The sequence below is a fragment of the Oryx dammah genome, unplaced genomic scaffold, assembly GCF_014754425.2.
Source record: "Oryx dammah isolate SB20612 unplaced genomic scaffold, SCBI_Odam_1.1 HiC_scaffold_26, whole genome shotgun sequence".
Lineage (NCBI taxonomy): Eukaryota > Metazoa > Chordata > Mammalia > Artiodactyla > Bovidae > Oryx > Oryx dammah.
In genome coordinates this window covers 99,435,751-99,457,469 of record NW_024070210.1, presented here as the reverse complement: position 1 = coordinate 99,457,469, position 21,719 = coordinate 99,435,751, and the positions used below count along the sequence as shown (strand labels likewise).

Below are 21,719 nucleotides of genomic sequence, written 5' to 3'. Positions count from 1 at the left end.
GTCCTTTATCGAGCCCATCTTTGCATGAAATGTTCCCTTGGTATCTCTGATTTTCTTGAAGAGATCTCCAGTCTTTCCCATTCTATTGCTTTCCTCTATTTATGATAAAATATAACCACAGTTTTTCTTTTAATTTGCTGATGCTGTCAGTTACCATAGTTTCTCATTTTGATCCATCCTCCATTCCTGCCATAAACCCTACCTGTTCATATTTTATTAATTTTACTACTTTGTTCATTGCTCAGTATCTCCTGTGAAATTTTTATGAAAGAAATCACAATATGACTGAAATTTTTATAGTATTTTAAATTACGGATTTAAATTAACCTTATGCTAATTTTATATGGTCTAGAATAGTTTGAAAAACAACTTATCTAGCCTTGGAAAGTCAGCTAGAATTCAGATCACAAGGTGCTTGTTTAGATGAAAGATTTTTGAGTATTTTAAATTTTCTTCTCTTGTTAAGCCTTTTCATTCTTTCTTCATCTTTCTGTATCAATTTGATTCATTAACGGTTCACTCATAAATTATCCATTTCCTCTAGCTTTTCAAGTATAAGCAAAGCGCTGTATATAGTCTCTTTAAAATTTGTCTCCTTTTCCATTCATGCTTTTTGTGTTTTGTTCCTTTAGCCTGGCTTTACAGGGTTTCTTCTATTTCACTCATCTTTAACTCCTCCCAAAATCCACTTTCAGTGTTATATATCCTTTCCACTATTTTATATTCTATTTTATTTATTTCTGAACTTACCTGTACTAATTATATCCTCTTATTTTCCACTGGCTTATTTTGTTCTTGTTATTTAAATTGAGCAGTAATTCATTTACTGCCTTTATTTCCATGTTATCAGTTTCTTCTTTAGCCATATTTCATAGGTTTTAGCATGAAGTATTTTCCTCTTTATTTCTTGATAATTTCTAATTTCAATTTGACTTCTTCTTTGACTCAGGGGTACTTAAGATTTTTCTCAATTATTAGCTATATAAAATGACTTGTGACTCATCTTTTTTTTGCCACTGATTTATTGTTTATTAGACTGAGTGGAGACTGCTGCCTACGAATGCTATTAATTTGAATTTTTAAAAGTTTGCCTTGTAATCCAGAACATGACTAATTTTCATAAATATCTAACTGAAATTTTTAAAAAAGGAAAAAGTATACAAAGTTGTAAAACAGGTACATAATATGCTAACACCTGTAGCATATTATTCAAATGCTCTGTATATCTGCTAATCTTTCTACTTGATGAAATGTAGAAAGTCTACCATTTATGGCATATTTACAATAGGTCATATAAGTGCCATGTACATATCTGTGTGTGTGTGTGTGTGTGTGTGTGTGTGTGTGTATGTAGTTTAATCCTCACCAACTGTGAGGTAGGTATCCCTTCCTATTTTAGAGTTAAAGAAGATGAGACTTCACAAATGGCAAGTAACTTTACTAAAAACGCAGCTCAAATGTCTGAGCCACAATTTAAAGTCATATTTGCTCTCAATGCTCAAGCTCCTAGGACCATGCCCCTACCTCTACGTAGCTTTCACGATCTAGTGTACTTAATACCAGTCTTTGTTCCAAACTTATTTTCTATTAAGTTCCAAGATAACCCTTCTCTTTACCTAATTCCCTCTTCACTCTTCCATACAAACTATTTTGTACTTCTGCTCAGAATTCATCTCTTTTTGAATGCCCCATCCTTTTCCCCCTCTGCTTTGGTATACTTTAAAGCCCAATTCTGTTTCCTCACATAAAAACCTTCCTAAATTTGTATCACAAGTCATAGGGGAAAACAATCTTACTTAAAACTGGCCAAAAAAAAAAAAAAAAAAAGGAGGGGGGCAACAAATGAATGTACTCAGGAATTATTGTATGCTTTAAGAATCATATTGGCTATGACTAAGATGTCAGCTACTAATGTTTAAATGTCACTTTAAATTGCTATTTTTTAAAACAACAACAAAAAAATCTGTCTCCCACAAGCCATTAATGAATCTTCCTGCTAACTGTTCAGTAAATACTATACAACTTGGTTTAACTGCTTTCTAATTATTCCATTTTACTTTGGCAAGTTTTGTTTCCCACCTTTACTTTTTTTTTGTATTACTTTTAAAAATGTTTTTTTTTTTAATTTATTAATTTTAATTGGAGGCTAAGTATAATATCGTATTGGTTCTGCCATACACTGATATGAATCCTCCATGTTGTTTCCCACCTTTTAAGACAAGGTTTGGATCTAATAGTTTCGTGATTCCTGAAATACTCAGTGCAAGTCACAAAAAGATAAATACACGAAAGAATAAACAGCCACGGAGAGCAAAGAAGAGTAAAAAGAGGGCACAAATTCAGAGACTGTCCAAGATGACTTTCCCATTAAAAAAGTAAGATGATGGGTTTCTTTCTGTACAATTCAAACCAAGAAACATTTGAAAACTAATTATTCCCAAGACACCATGTAAATATTATAGGGAGGTTTTATGGGGTGAATCAGGTTTCCCAAAATATGTTGAGTCACAAGCAGCTAATCCCTGGAATTTGTGAAAAATGGCCTCACTTGGAAACAGGATCTTTGTAGATGTAATCAAATTAAGATAAGGTCCGATGGGATTAGGACTGGCCCTAAACCCAATGACTGGAATCCTTAAAAGTAGGCCACGTGAAGAAATGAAGAGAGACACAGGGAAAATGCCAAGTGACAATGGAGGCACAGACTGGAGTGAGTCAGCTGCAACCCAAGGAACGCCAGAGAATGCCAGCAACCACCACGAGCCAGGGAGAAAGGCGGGGAGCAGAGTCTCAGAGTCTCTGGAAGGTTTCAACTTGGCCGACACTGTGATTTTGTACTTCCAGCCCCAGTACTGTGAGAGAATACATTTCTATGGTTCTAATCCACGAGTTGGGGAACTGTCACAGCAGCTCTATAACCCTGAAAAGATAAACTGACATGTTCCTTATTCTCAATATCTTATGATCTAGCAAATGGCTAATATGCCAGTAGAAAGGGGAAACAAGTTCTGTATACAAATAAATCAGACATTCTTGTCTCATCTTACATTCCCTTAGGCTCATTTTAACTGCAGTCACTGCTGCACCAAACAGCTCACAGCAAGATATAAACTGATAGCGCACTGACTGAACCAAGCATCCTTTGCTTTCTGTTCTAGGATCTCTGTGACACCCCAGCGTGGGTCCCCAACATTCATGCACGTACAGCCTATGTAAGAGTGAACGTGAGTTGGGACTAAAGGGGAATGGGAGCTAGTACGTATAATCCTTTTCCTTAGGTAAACAATTTTATACTCCTCCGAAAGTCCCGGCTTTCCAAATTGTCTGAAGTGGTGATCAACTTGAGAACACATACTGGCTGTACCTCTTCACTATTTAACATTTTCTAAGCCACTACTCTTGTTCCTGGATCACTTCACAAAGCAAGAATTTCACACAAGTCTTGTCTCAAGATTCTGACTTACAGGAGACTCAGGCACACAAATTGTTGTTACCGTTTAGTCATTAAGTCGTGTCCAGCTTTTTTGCAATCCCATCAACTGTAGCCTGCCAGTCTCCTCTGTCCATGGGATTTCCAGGCAAGAATACTACAGTGGGTTGCCATCTCCTTCTCCAGGAGATCTTCCCGACCCAAGGATCAAATCTGTGTCTCCTGCTTGGCAGGTGGATTCTTTACCACTGAGCCACCTGGGAAGCCCCAAGATACAAATAACCTACAATTCAAAGGCAAGGTTGGGTTCAAGAGACTGACAGAGTTTATGAGAGTCACACCTTGCTGAGACAACTGGAGGTAATTGCATAAATGGGGCCTGGAACCACACTGTGGCTAGGTAACGTCACAGTGTGAGGAAGATGAGGTTTGGACAGAGGACCCCCAGACATGGTATAACAAGACTAAAAGGTACAGCCACACTGCTTTAATGTTTCTCAGCTTCTATTCTAAACATTGTCAGAAGTAGCCAATATACCAACATAAATTAAATGATAGTAAAACCAAGACTCTAAAAATAGCTAGTGGAACACATATTTCAATATTCTTCAGTGGGTATCTGGTTATCATCTTAGTCATTATTATACACCATACTATAAACAAATTTGGTAAATGAAATGTGAATTTACTCAAAAAAGTAACATTCATTCACAAAAATAAAACTTAAAAAATAAAACACTTCAGAGTTGCATGTGTTCATCTGAAAAAAAAAAAAAAGAAAAAAACTGTACGTGTATGCCTACAGTACAGTAGTCCCACAAAGATGTCCATGTCCGAATCCCAGAAAGCAGTGAATGTGTCACCTTACGTGGCTAAGGGCACTCTGTGGATGTGAACAAGTTTCTTAATGTTGGGAAAATCTCCTGAATTATGTGGGGAGAGCTGCTGTAGTCACAAGGGTTCTTATAAGAAGCAAAGAGAAAAGTCTGGGTCAGAGGAGATGTGAAGACAGAAACAGAGGGTCAGACAGAGGTTTACTGTGTTGCTTGCATAAAGATGGAAAAGAGGCCACGAACCAAGGAATGCAGCTGGACTCTAGAAGCTGAAAGAAGCAGGTAAATGGATCCACCAAACAGCCTCTGGAGAAAGCACAGCACTGCTGCTATCATGATTTTGGTCCAATGAAAACCATTTCAGACTTCTGATCCCTAAGGTTGTAAGATAATAGATTTGGGCTGTTTTAAACACTAAGTTTGTGATAATTTGTTACAACAACAATATGAAAAATATCCTATAATCCAGTGATCCCTCTTCCAAGGATAAATTCCAGTGAAATCTCACCAGACATGAAGTGATCTTGAAATACATCCACAATTTCTTTGGCCTTATACCTTCAAAAACTGGAGCTTACTCCATCTCTTGTGTGGTCTAGACTAAGTGACTCACTGCTAATGAAGAGAATGTGGCAGAAGTGCTGGAGTATGACTTTCAAGACCATGTCATGAAAGGCTTCCTTCCTGCTCTTTTTTTCTGGGATCACCGGGGAAAGCCAGTCGCAACGTCATGGAGACTCTCAGGCAGGTCCTTATAGCAGCTCATGGCAAAGAAGTGAGGCCTTCTGCCAAAAGTCAGGAGAAACAGACCATGAGTGAGCCATCTAGGAAGTTAATCCTCCAGTCTAGTCAAACCTCCAGACGACTGCAGGCCTGACTAACATCTTAAGTAACTTTATGAGAGACTGCGAGCCATATAACCAATTATGACATTCCTGAATTTCTACCCCAGAGAAACTCTAAAGCATTAAGTATTTCTTCTTTAAGCCGCTAAGATTGGGGTAATTTATTATATACTGATACGTTACTAAAATAGTCTATAAGAAGTCCCATACAAGGATGCACACCACAGCAAAGTCTGTGGTAAAAGAGATTTGGAAAAAACCCTTAAGGACCTTCCCATCTGATAGATACTACAGAACATTATACAGCAGACTTGGTACCACACACTAGATGGACAGAAAGTAAAAGAGATCTTAAAAACAGTATGGAGGGACTTCGCTGGCAGTCCAGTGGTTAAGACTCCACGCATCTAATGCAGGGGACATATGTTCACTCCCTGGCAGAGAAACTAAGATTACACACGCTGTGTGCGTGCATGCGTGCTAAGTGACTTCAGTCGTGTTCAACTCTTTGCGACTCTATGGACTATAGCCCACTAGGCTCCTCTGTCCATGGGATTTCCCAGGCAAGAACAGTGGAGTGGGTTGCCAAGCTCTCCTCCAGGGAATCTTCCAAACTCTGGGATGGAACCCACGTCTCCTGCATTGCAGGCAGATTCCTTACCAACGAGCCACCAGGGGAAGCCCCATGTTGCGTGTGGTAGACCCCCCCAAATTTTTTTTAAATAGTATTAAGAAAATAAAAAATAGTATTGAGTTAAAAAAGTTAAAAAGTTATACAAATTAAAAACATAAATTTGGTACAATACCCCGAAGAAGCAAAAGTAGGAACCCAAATAGGTATTTCCACATCTGTGTTCAGAGTAGCATTATTCATAAAAATCAAAAGATGAAAGCAACCCAAGTGCCCATCAAAAACTGAATGGATAAACAAATGTGGTACACACACACTGGAATATTCAGTTCAGTTCAGTCGCTCAGTTGTGTCCGACTCTTTGTGACCCCATGAATCGCAGCACGCCAGGCCTCTCTGTCCATCACCAACTCCCAGAGTTCACCCAAACTCATGTCCATCGAGTTGGTGATGCCATCCAGCTATCTCATCCTCTGTCGTCCCCTTCTCCTCCTGCCCCCAATCCCTCCCAGCATCAGAGTCTTTTCCAATGACTCAACTCTTCGCATGAGGTGGCCAAAGTACTGGAGTTTCAGCTTTAGCATCATTCCTTCCAAGGAAATCCCAGGCTGATCTCCTTTAGAATGGACTGGTTGGATCTCCTTGCAGTCCAAGGGACTTTCAAGAGTCTTCTCCAATACCACAATTCAAAAGCATCAATTCTTTGGCGCTCAGCTTTTTTCACAGTCCAACTCTCACATCCATACATGACCACTGGAAAAACCATAGCCTTGACTAGACGGACCTTTGCTGGCAAAGTAATGTCTCTGCTTTTGAATATGCTAACTAGGTTGGTCATAACTTTCCTTCCAAGGAGTAAGCGTCTTTTAATTTCATGGCTGCAATCACCATCTGCAGTGATTTTGGAGCCCCCAAAAATAAAGTCTGACACTGTTTCCACTGTTTCCCCATCTATTTTCCATGAAGTGATGGGACCAGATGCCATGATCTTCGTTTTCTGAATGTTGAGCTTTAAGCCAACTTTTTCACTCTCTTCTTTCACTTTCATCAAGAGGCTTTTGAGTTCCTCTTCACTTTCCGCCATAAGGGTGGTGTCACTGGAATATTATTCAGCCTCAAAAAAGGTGGAAATTCTGACAGATGTGACAACATGGATGAACCCCGAAGACTTATCTTATACGAGGTTCCAAGGGAAGTCAAATTCACAGGGAAAGAAAATGGAATGGTGGTTGCCAGGAACTCGGGGGGAGGAAATGGAGAATAAGTGCTTACTCAGTGAAGTTTCAGCTTGGGAATGTGAAAAAGAACTAGAGATGAATTGTGTGATACATTCACAACAACAGTTAATGCCACAGAACTATATATACATCTAAAAATGGTTGAGCTGGTAAAAATATCACCATTAAAAAAACCCTCATTAACTACAAAAAAGACACAAAATGCTGAACATCTCACAAGAGTTAATGCATATTTAAGAAACCATGTGAACGAGTGCCTATAAGGGGAGTGGGGATAAAGGGATGGAAGCTTGCCCTGAGGGACTGATGATGTTATGATTTGATTTTCAAAAATAATTTTCAAGAACATACCTAATACTTAACAAGTGAGATGTCACCTATACCAAAACAAGAAACGATCGACGTAACTTTCCTTCTAACCTTACAGAAACCAAGAACCACAAATTATTGACTATTACAGCTAGAAGATCCAGAAATCACTTCATCTTTTACATTCAAGCCACTTAATACTTCAAAGCAAACTTAATTTCAGAATTATCTGCTATTCCAAGCAGATTTTACAAGGCACTGTGTTTCAAACAACAAACTACCACATCCCTTGACGTCAGAAGACATTTTAGATAATATAAATCTTTCAAGATTGTAGGAGTAGCCAAAGCAGTGTTTGCAATGCAGTAGCAATAATATTCCAAATAGTTCTAGTGTAAGTTTCTTGGAGGTTAGTTCCCACGTCTTGTACCTTTACACTGTCTGGCATTTAGTAGGCACTCAGCTTCGTAGTGAATGTATTTCCTCAAGTCATCTTCTCTACATCGTATTACCCTATCCTATCCTGTGTACTAGGTGAAATTACACTCAGAGATTAGTAAAAAAAAAACAAAGCAGGGGAGGTCAAAATTAAAGAAAACATTTAATATAAGAAGACTGCTACATTATGTGAGATCACTTTTAAAAATAGAGAAAATGGCAGAAATCTAAACAGCAAGGCATGAAAGACTGCAATTAACAGCTTTGATTCACTTCACAGACATACTTAGGAATATTTAACTTCTGAACTCAGTAGCTCAGTTCTGACCATATCAATTGTAAAAGTGTTAGATGCTCAGTTGTGTCCACTACTTTACAACCCCATGGACTGTAGCCTGCCATGGTCCATGGAATTCTTCAGGCAAGAATACTAGAGTGGGTAGCTTTTTCCAACCCAGGGATCAAACCCAGGTCTCCTGCATTGCAGGCAGATTCCCTGCCATCTGAGCCACCCATATTAATTAACAATGAATAATTTCAAAGACCACTAAAGCCAACAGTATAGTCTTATATTAGGTATTTCATAATAAATATAAAAGGAAAGAAATCAACTTTTCATACTTTAGCTCTTTCTTATTTAATCCCCCTATAATCTCAATCTAATACTGTTCTGTTTGGCACAAGTATTAATTTGATTAATAAGATGATCTTTAAGAAGCATGTTATGAATGTCATTATGAAACCTGCTGCATCTCCACTTGCTCAGCTACCACGTATTTCACAAAGCATTCTACCCCACAGCTAAAAACTCAAAACTGAGATTTCTTTTTCATTCAGTGAATGATTTGTTGATTTATATTGCTTTTCAAGTAATTTCTGTTACATACTATTTTGTATGTTATGCAACAATCGACATTATAAAATAGTTTTACAGAGTTGGAACAAAACAGAAGACTTACATTCTTTATGTCCTTATATACAATACATGACCTCGTATAAAGTCACAATATACGCAATTAGGAATAATCTATCATGTAAAATGAAAATCATGCTACACCAAGCTATTTAAGTAGTAAAACAAGATAATTTATATAAAAATAAGAACCATAAACTCTCAAAAACTATATCAGAGTGCAAAGATATGAATGGCATTAGCTATTAAATTTCACTTAAATTTTTCTTTAACTTATTGGAAAAATACATCAAAGGATCTTCTAGAAAATTTAGATACATACTGCAAAAAACAAACAAACTTCATTAAAAAAATTTAATATAACATCTTTAATTCTAGGTACAATTTTCATCAGATTTTAAAAAGAGATTCTAAGGACTATTAACCCTGATATGCATGATTAATAATTCTTACAGCAAAAATAGTTTTAAAAATAAAGAATAAAATTGCCTATTTATCAGTGAAAACCAGGCTAGTTTTATTCAAGTTCAATTCCTTATCTTGAAAAAAATTTTCTAAAACAAAAATTAAAGGTTCTTTCAAGACTTTCTAATACATAAACACTAATTAAGATACACTGACCCTGGAGTACTTTATAAAGCCACTGCCATCCTGATCAGAGATAGGGAGGTTTGACAAGCTGGCTATCATAAATATGCATAAAGATAAGGCAGCATTTAAAACTATACTCAATCTGAAAACATGTTTTTAGACATTTAATGAAAGAACAAAAAACAGTGCAATGAAAACACTCTCTATCAAGAGTATATGTTATGAGTATTCACAAGACAAAAATATATCCAAAAGAAAAATCATGGTGCTTTAATTTTAAGTATTTGCCTGTAGACTTTATTCAATGATATCTAAAAGTGACCAAAGAGTAATATAGATACTTAATACAGATCTTAAATATTGAGCCTATGAAAAAATTTATCACAATAATTTTTCCCAATTTACATTATAAAGTGATTTACTCTTGAATAACCTAATTAATAGCAGAAACCTATGCTAACAAAGGAAAAGATCCACTGCTTCATACATAATTTATTAAGATTTCCTACAGGATTTATTTGAAGCAAAGAATTTGAACATCTCTTCTGTGATATAGAATCGAAGTGTCTGATACATTCCACTGTCAAAACATTCATAGTCAGATATTCTTCCTACTTTAAAAAATCTACATAATTTCTTCTATACAGATTGTAATTATAAACTATGGCTTTTTATAAAAAGACTTCTGCCAACAGCATTGCTGCAAGGGTTCTTACTCTGCAGTTATCATTTCAGCCTGGGTGGGAGAAAGCATTGCTGCAGTCATTTGCAAAACGGCACTAGGGTTGTGACTTCAAAGTAACAAAGGCACTGGCATCTTTTGGCCACGCTATTCACAGGCAGTTCACTCAGACCGTTTGCAAAAGCAGGCTCTTTGGTAACCAAAATTTCACCAGTCAACCAAAGCCACCACTCAAGCTCTGCAGTACCTGCCTCCACCTCCTCCTCCTCTCCCAAGCTGCCCTTTCCACAAGGTTCACATCAGCCATCAGCAGCAGCTTTGTATCCGCTCTCTTGGCTACCACTGCATGTGTCCCTGTGGCCAGGGAGGAAAAGAAGCCTTTCAATGGGCTAGAGCTTTCGCTCCTGCCATGAATATGCTCCATTCTTTGTTGTCCTTTACCCGTTTCCTTAGATACAGTTATTCCACTCTACTCTGTAAACAGGCATTATAAAAACAAAACCTCTTTCTAGCTTCAAAAACGGCTCTCTCTCACCAGTCTCCCCTTAACACTCGTACCCCTCCCCCTTCTCCCTCTTCTGTCAAAAACCCAGGATCCGAAGCACAGGAAATCCATCTCCGGTGCTGCAGTAGGGGAGAGGTGGGGGGAGACGCCCCTGCCTTTTCGCTTGGCTTGTGGCTGCAGACCCTGTGCCTAAGGCCTTCAAGGTTTAGACAGTGCAAGGGAAGATCGCCTTCCCCTCGCCCCCCGCCCGCTCTCAACCCAGGCAGCAAGCCGGGCCAGCGCAGCTCCAGCACCTACCCCATTTCCGAGCCCAGCAGCACCTCCATCCCGTCTCCAGTGACACCCAGGGGGGCTGCGCCAATACAGCCACATGTCGGTCACGTGTGCGCGCGCGCAGCCAATCAGCAGGTCCCCGACGGGAACGGGAGCGCCCTGGTCCGCATCCAGCGATTACACAGCGGCTCCACGCGCCTCTTCCCGACTCACACTCTGCACTCAAGGGCAGCAGCGCAAGGGCCCCGCCCCGCCACACGGCTCCGAGCCCAGGCCGGCACCTAGGGGCACCCCCACCACTACCTCCGGGCCACCCACTGCAGCCGACGGAAGCTGACAAGCAGAAATGGTGGGGTGGGGGAGGTTCACGGGGCAGAAAGATTATTAGCACGAGATACTAGAGGTGGGTGGGTGAATAACAAATTACATCTCATTCATTACTTGCTAAGATTTACAGGCTTGCAGCACAGAGAAAATTCTACTAAATGTATCAAAACAAATAATGTTACATTGCAAATCACCGATTTGCTAGGTAAATCACTGGAACTATGAATTAAAAACACAAGTTTCTAGAAAAGCTATGATGGCAGTACAGAAGAGTAGCTGAGACCAAAATCATGAAGTCACACAGTCTGGATTAAGTCTTCTGCTCCTGTGATTTACTAGCTGTGTGACTTTAGTCACTTAAAGGCTCAGTGCTTAATTTCCCCCACAAAATGGGAATAGAAACGTTGACTAGAGGAATGATTATATATGAAGCAGTATTCAGAACACATCCTGACACAGTAAATGCTATGAGTCACTACTAATCTGTGACTTAAATATTTCACTGCAAATTCCACATTTCACTTAAATTTAACCAAGTAAAGCTTGGATTATTTTTTATTAGTTGGACAAAATCCAAATTGGCAAGGATTTAAACTGGATTTAAAATCTAGTTTAAAATGTTGGGGGGCTGGAGGGAATCAGTTTTCATGATCTATTTCAAATTTAAAAGAATACTTAACTTTAGGTCTTTAAATGAAATATATTTATTATAATCTTTATTTTTCAAATTAACAGCAAGAAAAGCACCAAGCAGGCTATCAAACAGCATTATTTGAAGCAATTTCATTTTGATAAAAATGGTATAAATTAGAAAAGTAATGGACAAATAGCAAAATGCCCACAGATGTACAGAGTGGATACTCAGAGCAGTTATCTATGGAAGGTGGATTATGGAGTAATTTCTGCTTTTCCTGTCTGCTTTTGGATACTTTTTTCTTTTGTCTCTGTATTATAATGCTTATATAGCAAATACTCCCTAAATATTTGTTGAATGAACAAATGAAACACATATTATTAGTAATTAGGAAAAATATATATAATAAATGAAAAGTTTAAATATATTTAGAAATACTTTCCCTTGATATTTGAAGTAAAAGAAACAGTAATCAATTTGGTTCTGTCCTAAATATCTCTTTTGTCAAGATGACTTAGTTTTACAAAAGGCTTTCAAGACTCTCTTACTGAAAGTGCATGATTCACTGACTAGGACTTAGGACTTAGTCATCAACTATTTGTGACAAATTCAGAATAGATAATTCCTCATAAGGCCTAAAGCTTCTAGAAAGAAAAAGTGCCCTTCTAAACACAGAATACATTTTAAAAGCTTTTAAAATAACTTCTTAGTACCCTAAGAAACAACTCCTGACTCTATGATTCAAGCTATTATTTAGTACACCAGTTTGTAGCCAAAATATTTGTCTAAATTTTTATTACATGTGTTTTAAAAGTTAGTGATTCAAAAGAAAAAATTTTACAGAAAGCTATGACCATTATACATTCACCAATCAATATAATTCAAATAAAAAAACAAGTCAATCTAAAAACTTTACATTTTACAATGTTTTCAACTCAGTTTATTTCAGTAAGATTTTCAAACCAGTTTTCTCAGCAGTTCCACAAAAGTTTGATTTGAATTTTGTATAACAATATATTTAGCTATTTAAAAGTTTTATTTTTTTAATTGAAGGATAATTGCTTTACAATATTGTGTTGGTTTCTGCCATACGTCAACATGAATCAGCCATAGGTATGTTGGGGAAAGCACAGATTGAAACCGCCCACCCTGGCCAGGCACCATAGTAACCATTTGCATGAGTTGTTTTATGACAGATCCTGATAAGGAACATGGAACTAAGAAGCCACCACAAATCGGAAGAGACATTACTTTGCCAACAAAGGTCCGTCTACTCTAGGCTATGGTTTTTCCAGTTGTCATGTATGGATGTGAGAGTTGGACTGTGAAGAAAGCTGAGCACCAAAGAATTGATGCTTTTGAACTGTGGTGTTGGAGAAGACTCTTGAGAGTCCCTTGGACTGCAACGAGATCCAACCAGTCCATTCTGGAGATCAGCCCTGGGATTTCTTTGGAAATAATGATGCTAAAGCTGAAACTCCAGTACTTTGGCCACTTCATGTGAAGAGCTGACTCATTGGAAAATACTCTGATGCTGGGAGGGATTGGGGGCAGGAGGAAAAGGGGACGACAAAGGATGAGATGGCTGGATGGCATCACTGTCTTGATGGACGTGCACGGTCTTGACAGACGTGAGTCTGAGTGATCTCCGGGAGATGGTGATGGACAGGGAGGCCTGGTGTGCTGCGATTCATGGGGTCGCAAAGAGTCGGACACGACTCGAGCGACTGAACTGAACTGAAGGTTCAGCTTAAACATAGATTTCCATGAAATAATCGACCATTCCACCCAGACTCAATCCACCCTCATCTTCCCTCCATTGTTCCTGCCTTTTATGGTACAAACATATTGACACCTCTGTGTACATCTCCTCTCCTAGTCCTGACTGTGAGAATTCTAGGGGAGAGCCACACCCGATTGTACCTTGAACGTCTCATGGTGTACACATAATATGTATGCTGTTTATTAAGTCCTATTAGTATAAGGAATGATTTGAAATTAATCTCCAAAGGGCATGCAATGCAGATCCTGCAAGGAATAATAGTAACGCAAATGCTGAATAATGAATATTACTGTAAAATATAACCATCCACAGATGAAATAGAATGCTTTAAATAAAAACCCTGGGCCCTCTAGGTTAAAATGTGATGCAGCCTTGGGGTTAAGTTTCTGAGGTTAGGTGGCTGCACAATAAAATCACTTTAGGAGCTTGAGAAGTTTTAAAAACGTCATTAAGTCAGAATCTCTGAGGATGCGGTCCAGGCATAGGTGTGTACTGTCAGAACTGTGAAGCACCAGGCATCACTCCAGCTTCTGCTATCAAAGCTCCTACTGCACTGCAATAGGGAGACTGTTTTGAAATGTTTTTAAATTCAGAGTGCTATACAGCCTAATGCATCTGCTTACAGAGGAAATAAACAAACTTTTTTCCTGTCAAAAAGCTTCCTAGTCGGGTACTAGCAATTAACATGAGAAAAACAATAGGGACTAATATACAGAAAATGTTCCACTATAGTATGGAATCAAAAAAATAAAAACAAAAGAATATCATTTCACCTATTAAGTAGACAATGATATTTTAAAATAATATTGAGGGTCAGTGAGGACACATTAAAAAAAAAAAAATCAGCAGTAGCTTTTGAAAGTGCTTCCAATGCTCATGTATACTGGACTTTCCTGGTGGCAGAGTAAGAATCTGCCTGCCAGTGCAGGGGACATGGGCTGATCCCATGGCAAGGGACGTGTCTGGGGAGATTCCACAAGCTGCGGAGCAAGGAGACCCATTTGCCACAACTACTGAGCCCACGTTCTAGAGTCCGCAAGCCACAGCCACTGAAGCGTGTGTGCCTAGAGCCCCTGCTCCACAACGAGGAAAGCCACCACAGTGAGGAGCCCCGCGCCACAGCAAAGAGCAGCCCAACCAGCTGCAACCAGAGAAAGTCGACGTGCAGCAGTGAAGACCTAGCACAACAAAAAATAAATAAATGCGTAAAAATAAAGTGGTTATACTAAAGGAAGTCCAGTTAAATGATCTTATACAATCAAATACAAATATTAATACTCAAAGATATTCAGTATTGTTTCCACAAAGGACATTTTAGAAACAAACTCAGTGATTGATAACAATAGCTTGGTTGATTATACTTTTGGCACACTTAAAGATGGTTAAAATTATGCCAAATGTAAAAGGATTAAAATACATAGGAATACATTTAAACCAAGAAGTGAAAGATCTGTACAGTGAAAATTATAAGTCAGTGATGAAAGAAACTGAAGACATAAATAAAGGGAAAGATATTCCAAGCTCATTGATTGGAAAAATTAACATTGTTTAAATGTCCATACTACCCAAAGTGATCTACAAATTCAATGTTATCTCTTTCAAACCTCCAATAGCATTTTTTACAGAAACAGAACAAACAATCCTAAAATGTCTATGGAACCACAAAAGACCCAAGATAGCCCAAGGAATCTTGAGGGGAGAAAAAAAGCTGGAGGCATCACATGTCCTGATTTCCAACTATATTATAAAACTACAGTGATCAAAACAGTATGGCAGTTGCAAATCAATTATGCTCCCCCCCCAAAAAAAAAACACTAATATAAAAACAGACATCAGATCAAGGAAGACAATAATGCCCAGAAATAAGTCTATGCAAATATGATAAATTAATTTATAACAAAGGATCTAAGCATATACAATGGTGACAAGACAGTCTCTTCAATAAATGGTATTGGGAAAACTGGACAGCCACATGTAAAAGAATGAACTGGACCCCTATCTTACAACGTGTACAAAAATCAACAAAAAATGGATTAGAAACTTATATTCAATACCTGAAACTGTAAAATTCCTAAAACACAGAGTGTAAGCTCCTTGATATCAGTCTCAGCGACGATGTTTCTGTATGTGACACCAAAAAACAAAGGCAATAAAAGCAGAAACAAACAACTAGAACAACATCAAACTAAAAAGCTTCTACACAGAAACAGAAACCATCAACGAAATGAAAAAGCAACTTATCAAATTGGAGAAAACATTTCTAACTCCATATATCCAGTGGGTTAATATCCAAAATATTGATTACATTTAAAAAACCACAACTAAATAGCCAAAAAAAAAAAAACAAACAAACAACTGGATTAAAAAGTGGGCAGAGGAAATGAATAAACATCTTCCCAAAAAAGACATCCAAAAGACTAGCAAATACATAAAAAGATGTTCAGCATTACTCATCATCAGGGAAATGAAAATCAAAACCAGAATGGTATCACCTCACATCTGTTCGAATGGCTATCATCAAAAGTCTGAAATAACAAATACTGGGGAGGATGTGGAAGAAAGGAAACCCTAGTGGAGTGTTAGTGGGGATGTAAATTGGTGCAGCCACTATGGAAAACAGCATGGAGGTTCTTCAAGAAATTAAAATTCAACTACCATATGATTCTGCAACCCTACTTCTGGGTATGTACCCCCCAAAGTGAAAGCAGGATATGGAACAGAGTTCTGCACTCCCAGGTTTGCCGCAGCACATTGTTAATAACCAAGATATGGAAAAAGGTGTCTATCAACGGGTGAATAAATAAAAATGGTAACACGCACACAAGGGAATGTTATTCAGTCACGAGAACGAAGGAAACCCTACTTATTTGGGACAACATGGATGGACCTTGAAGGTGTTATGCCAAGAGAATATTCCAGGCAGAAAAGACAAATACCGCATGAGGAATCTAAATAAAAAGTCAATCTCACAGAAAAAAAAAAATTTATGTCATGGAAGATAATTAGATATAACTATATTATATAATTCATGTGACATTAATCGAAAACAGAATTACTAATTCATAAATATTTATAATATTTATAAAATTATGCAAATCATATAATTTAATAATCATATAAACTTATTAATTATAAAATAAATTATAATAAATAATTATATACTAAAGTGAAATGCACGCTTTATTTGTAATATGATACTCACTAGCCAACTAGCCTTGTCTTTTTCTTTTAATGAACTATGTATGTGCACAGAGAAGACTGAAGAGAGATCACTAAAATATCCAGTGTCTTCCCTGTGTGTAGAAATTATAAAAGTCCTAATTTTTCTTAATCTTATAAAATTTCTACCAACTAACACACATTATTTCTGCATTTTTTCCTCCAAAAGTTAAGTATCTCTAAGTTGGACACAATTTGAAATCATCCCATTTGAAGGAGAAAAAAATTAAGGTAGCCAAAGGCAGATCCAGGTACATATATAAATTATGGGGGAACCTTTCTTAAGGAAAATACAAATTAATTCAAAATTGGTGGTGCTTTGGGCTTCCCTGGTGGCTCAGAGGTTAAAGCATCTGCCTGCAATGCAGGAGACCTGGGTTCAATCCCTGGGTTCGGAGGATCCCCTGGAGAAGGAAATGGCAACCCATTCCAGTATTCTTGCCTGGAGAATCCCATGGACAGAGGAGCTTGGTGGGCTACAGTCCACGGGGTCGCAAAGAGTCGGACACGACTGAGTGACTTCACTCACTTTCACTGCAAAAGGGCATAGGAACTTTAATTAAAGATTACTATTCACACACATAGAAAATTAAGGCTCAAAGAAATTTCAAAATTAATTCAGGTCCACCCACAGTGAAGTGGCAGTCTGACTCCTAAGCCAGTGTTGGTCAAACTACTTCATCCCCATAAGCACTTCATGTTAGATCATCTACCCAGATCTAAGTACAGGAGGTGCTCTATATCCTTGGGTTCCACATTTAACCATTGTGGATTCAACCAGCCATGGACCAAAAACATATAGAAAAGATTTGGGGAAAGTTCCAAAAGACAAAACTTGCATTTGCCAAGCAGCCTGGCAACTACTTACATAGCACTTCCAAGGTATTATAAGAAACCTAGAGACGATTTAAAGTATAATGGGAGGGATATGTGTAGGTTATATGTAAATACTATACTGTTTTATATTAATATAAGGGACTTGAGCATCTCCAGGTTTTGATATTCTCCACAGTCCCAGAACCAACCACTCACAGATGCTAAAGGACGACTGTGTTATCTCCCACAGCAGCTTGTTTCTCCTTCAGAGTCCCATGCTTCGTAAGCAGTCACGTGTTCAGCCTGCATTCCCACCAACAGTGTAAGAGGGCTCCCTTTTCTCCACACCCTCTCCAGCATTTATTGTTTGTACACTTTTTGATCGCAGCCATTCTGACCAGCGTGAGATGATACCTCATTGTGGTTTTGATTTGCATTTCTCTGATAATGAGTGATGTTGAGCATCTTTTCATGTGTTTGACTGCCATCTGTATATCTTCTTTGGAGAAATGTCTGTTCAGTTCTTTGGCCCATTTTTTGACTGGGTCGTTTATTTTTCTGGAATTGAGCTGCAGGAGTTGCTTGTATATTTTTGAGGTTAATTCTTTGTGAGTTGCTTCATTTGCTATTATTTTCTCCCATTCTGAAGGGTATCTTTTCACTGTTGGTGGGAATGCAAACTAGTACAGCCACTATGAAGAACAGTGTGGAGATTCCTTAAAAACCTGGAAATAGAACTCCCATACAACCCAGCAATCCCACTGCTGGGCATACACACCAAGGAAACCAGAAATGAAAGAGACACGTGTACCCCAGTGTTCACTGCAGCACTGTTTACAACAGCCAGGACATGGAAGCAACCTAGATGTGCATCGGCAGATGAATGGATAAGAAAGCTAAGGTATGTATACACAATGGAGTATTACTCAGCCATTAAAAAGAATACATTTGAATCAGTTCTAATGAGGTGGATGAAACTGGAGCCTATTATACAAAGTGAAGTTAGTCAGAAAGAAAAACACCAATACAGTATATTAATGCATATATATGGAATTTAGAAAGATAGTAACCATGACCCTGTATGTCAGGCAGCAAAAGAGACAGAGATGTAAACAACAGACTTTTGGACTCTGTGGGAGAAGGGGACGGTGGGATGATTTGTGAGAATAGCATTGAAACATGTGTACTACCACACGTGAAATAGATTGCCAGCCAGTCCAGGTTCAATGCATGAGACAGGGCGCCCAGGGCCTGTGCACCAGGATGACCCTGAGGGATGGGATGGGAAGGGAGGTGGGGGGGTGGGTTCAGGATGGATAATACATGTACACCCATGGCTGAGTCATGTCAATGTACGGCAAAACCCACTACAACAATGTAAAGTAATTAGCTTCCAATTAAAATAAATTAATTACCAAAAAAAGTTACGTGTTCAGTCATTTTCATCCTAGCACCCAGATATGCAGCAGTAGATGCTCAATAAACATTTATTGAGTGAATACATTTTTTAAATAACAGAATAAGTGAAAACAAAAAATCTCAAATAGCTTAGACAATGTCAATTTGGAATCCATAAAAAATTCTCTTGACCCACAAATTTTTATCAATGGGTAACCACAGCTTTCTCTGGAAGGTATCTAGAACAAAATCTCTTTAAATGCAAGAGACATTTCCACATTTTTATGTTCATTTAGTTAAATAACTAAAGATAAACAGTGTGGGGTTGTCTTACGGGAGTATGGCAAATCTATCGGGCATCACTATCAAGGTAATCATTGAAGGTGGGCATATAAGCAAAGGCAAAAGAAATAAGAAAAGTGGAATGTCTCAAAAATTAACTCTGTCAGAGTTAATTCTGCTTCACTGCTGTTATATGAAATACATGAAACATGTATTAGGCTAAATATGCCCTGGCGTTACAGTAGTGAATACGCTATATTACATGGTAAGAAGGACTTGGCAGATGTAACTAAAATTATTAATTAGCAGACTTTAAAACAAGGAGACAAGATTCACTGTCACTCGTTTGGCACTTTCTCTGCACGCCATAAGGTAGCCTGCAACCCTAACGAAGGAACACACTCTGAAAATGAGCTTATACCGGGAAGATGAGCCCCAGAGCAGTGTGACCCTTGCCCTAAAGTTCAGAACAATGGCAAAATTTGTTTCCGCTTTGTTTGGCTGACATTTATCCAATGATGGTATTGAAAATATCTGCTTTAGTTAAGACCAATATGGATGCAATAAAGAACAATGTAGAGACATGAGAAAAAAAGATCTTCATACAAAACAGACTGGTTCCAAATCAGGAAAGGAATATCTCAAGGCTATATATTGTCACCTTACATATTTAACTTATATGCAGAGCACATCATGTGAAATTCCAGGCTGGATGAAGCACAAGCCAAAATCAAGATTGCTGGGAGAAATATCAATAACCTCAGATACGCAGATGACCACTCTTATGGCAGAAAGTGAAGAAGAACTAAAGAGCCTCTTGATGAAAGTGAAAGAGGAGAGTGAAAAAGTTGGCTTAAAGCTCAACATTCAGAAAATGAAGATCATGGCATCTGGTCCCATCACTTCATGGGAAATAGATGGGGAAACGGTGGCTGACTTTATTTTGGGGGGCTCCAAAATTACTGCAGATGGCGATTGCAGCCACGAAACTAAAAGACGCTTACTCCTTGGAAGGAAAGTTATGACCAACCTAGATAGCATATTAAAAAACAAAGGTCTGTCTAGTCAAGGCTGTGGTTTTTCCAGTGGTCATGTATAGATGTGTGAGTTGGACTATAAAGAAAGCTGAGCGCCTAAGAATTGATGCTTTTCAACAGTGGTGTTGGAGAAGACTCGAGAGTCCCTTGGACAGCAAGGAGATCAGTCCTGGGTGTTCACTGGAAGGACTGATGTTGAAGCTGAAACTCTGATACTTTGGCCATCTGATGCAAAGACCCTGAATTTGAAAAGACCCTGATGCTGGGAAAGAACGAGGGCAGGAGGAGAAGGGGACGACAGAGGATGAGACGGTTGGATGGCATCACCGACTTGACGCACATGGGTTTGGGTGGACTCTGGGAGTTGGTGATGGACAGGGAGGCCTGGTGTGCTGCGGTTCTGGGGTCGCAAAGAGTTGGACACAACTGAGCGACTGGACTGAACTGAGCTGAGAGACATGAGACAGTTAACTTGTAACCTGTAAGGAATAACTCTTAAAACCACAGTCAAACTCCTGCGATTCAAGTAGGCCAACTCCAGAGCACTATGGTCCTGGACCTTTTGACAGGGACTTTCCTTCAGAATGTAGGAGGCTTCAGCCTTGTTTTTACGTGTCCTCTGGATTAAAATCTTTGCTTGCTCAATAATACAAATCAGTGCCGAATACTGTGCTGGTTGTATAAATAAAGGAGGAGAGGGTGACCCGGGATGGGCCCAATGTAATCACATGAACCCTTAAAAGCTGGGCTTCCCTGGTGGCTCATTGGTAAAGAATTCACCTGCCAGCGTTGGGGATGCAGGTTTGATTCCTGTGTGGGGAAGATCTCCTGGAGAAGCAAGTGGCAAGCCACTTCAGTATTCTTGCCTGGGAAATCCCACAGACAGAGGAGCCTGATGGGCTACAGTCTATGGGGCTGCACAGTCAAACACAACTTACCGACTAAACAACAATTCACAGGCTTCGAAATTAAATTAGAATAGATTCCAAACCCCTTACCTCTGCTTACAAGACTCTGTATAACTACCTTCTACTACCTCTTCCGCCACCACCCCCTTCTTTCCTCTCTCTAATGCCTTTGCACTGTCTGTCTTTCAGTTCGAGAACTCTGCTCCCAAATCTTCAAATGACTGCTCCACCGTTATCATTGAGCTTTGGTGTAAAAGTCACATTTTCAAAGAGATCTTCCATCACCACCAAATCAACACTGGTACCGTCCTTAAACTTTCTATCATATAGACTGTTTTCTCCTCAAAACATTTAAGACCTAAAAGGCTCTATGCCTCTATCTGTTTGATTTTTTTGTCTCCCTCATTATCATTTCCAAACTAGCATATGACTTTCAGGAGGACAGGAGCCTAGATTCCCATGCACTGCCACTGCCTTCACACCTAGAACAGTGCCTGGTGCGAAGCAGAGATCCAACAGCACTGCTGAATGTGTAAACGCAGATGGTGCACGAGGAGAAGCCCATCCGCTGACAGGCGTGCACAAGGGAAGTTTTAAGACAAGGTGGCACCTGTTTCAGAGGATGAG

The 21,719-nt window shown here is 38.8% G+C and overlaps 1 protein-coding gene across 4 annotated transcripts in view; it reads right to left on the bottom strand.

Annotated features, from left to right (window-relative positions):
- LOC120852624 (adenomatous polyposis coli protein) overlaps window positions 1–21,719 on the bottom strand; it is a 133,026-nt gene that overhangs the window by 91,460 nt on the left and 19,847 nt on the right. Inside the window, exon 1 of one of the 4 annotated variants that reach the window (XM_040225957.1) lies at window positions 10,713–10,782. The exons of 2 other annotated variants lie outside the window; for them this stretch is intronic. The gene's annotated coding sequence lies outside the window, so the exon portion shown is untranslated. Of the gene's footprint in view, window positions 1–10,712; window positions 10,783–21,719 lie in introns of those variants that run through there. One more of the 4 variants, XM_040225960.1, reaches the window with a different exon arrangement.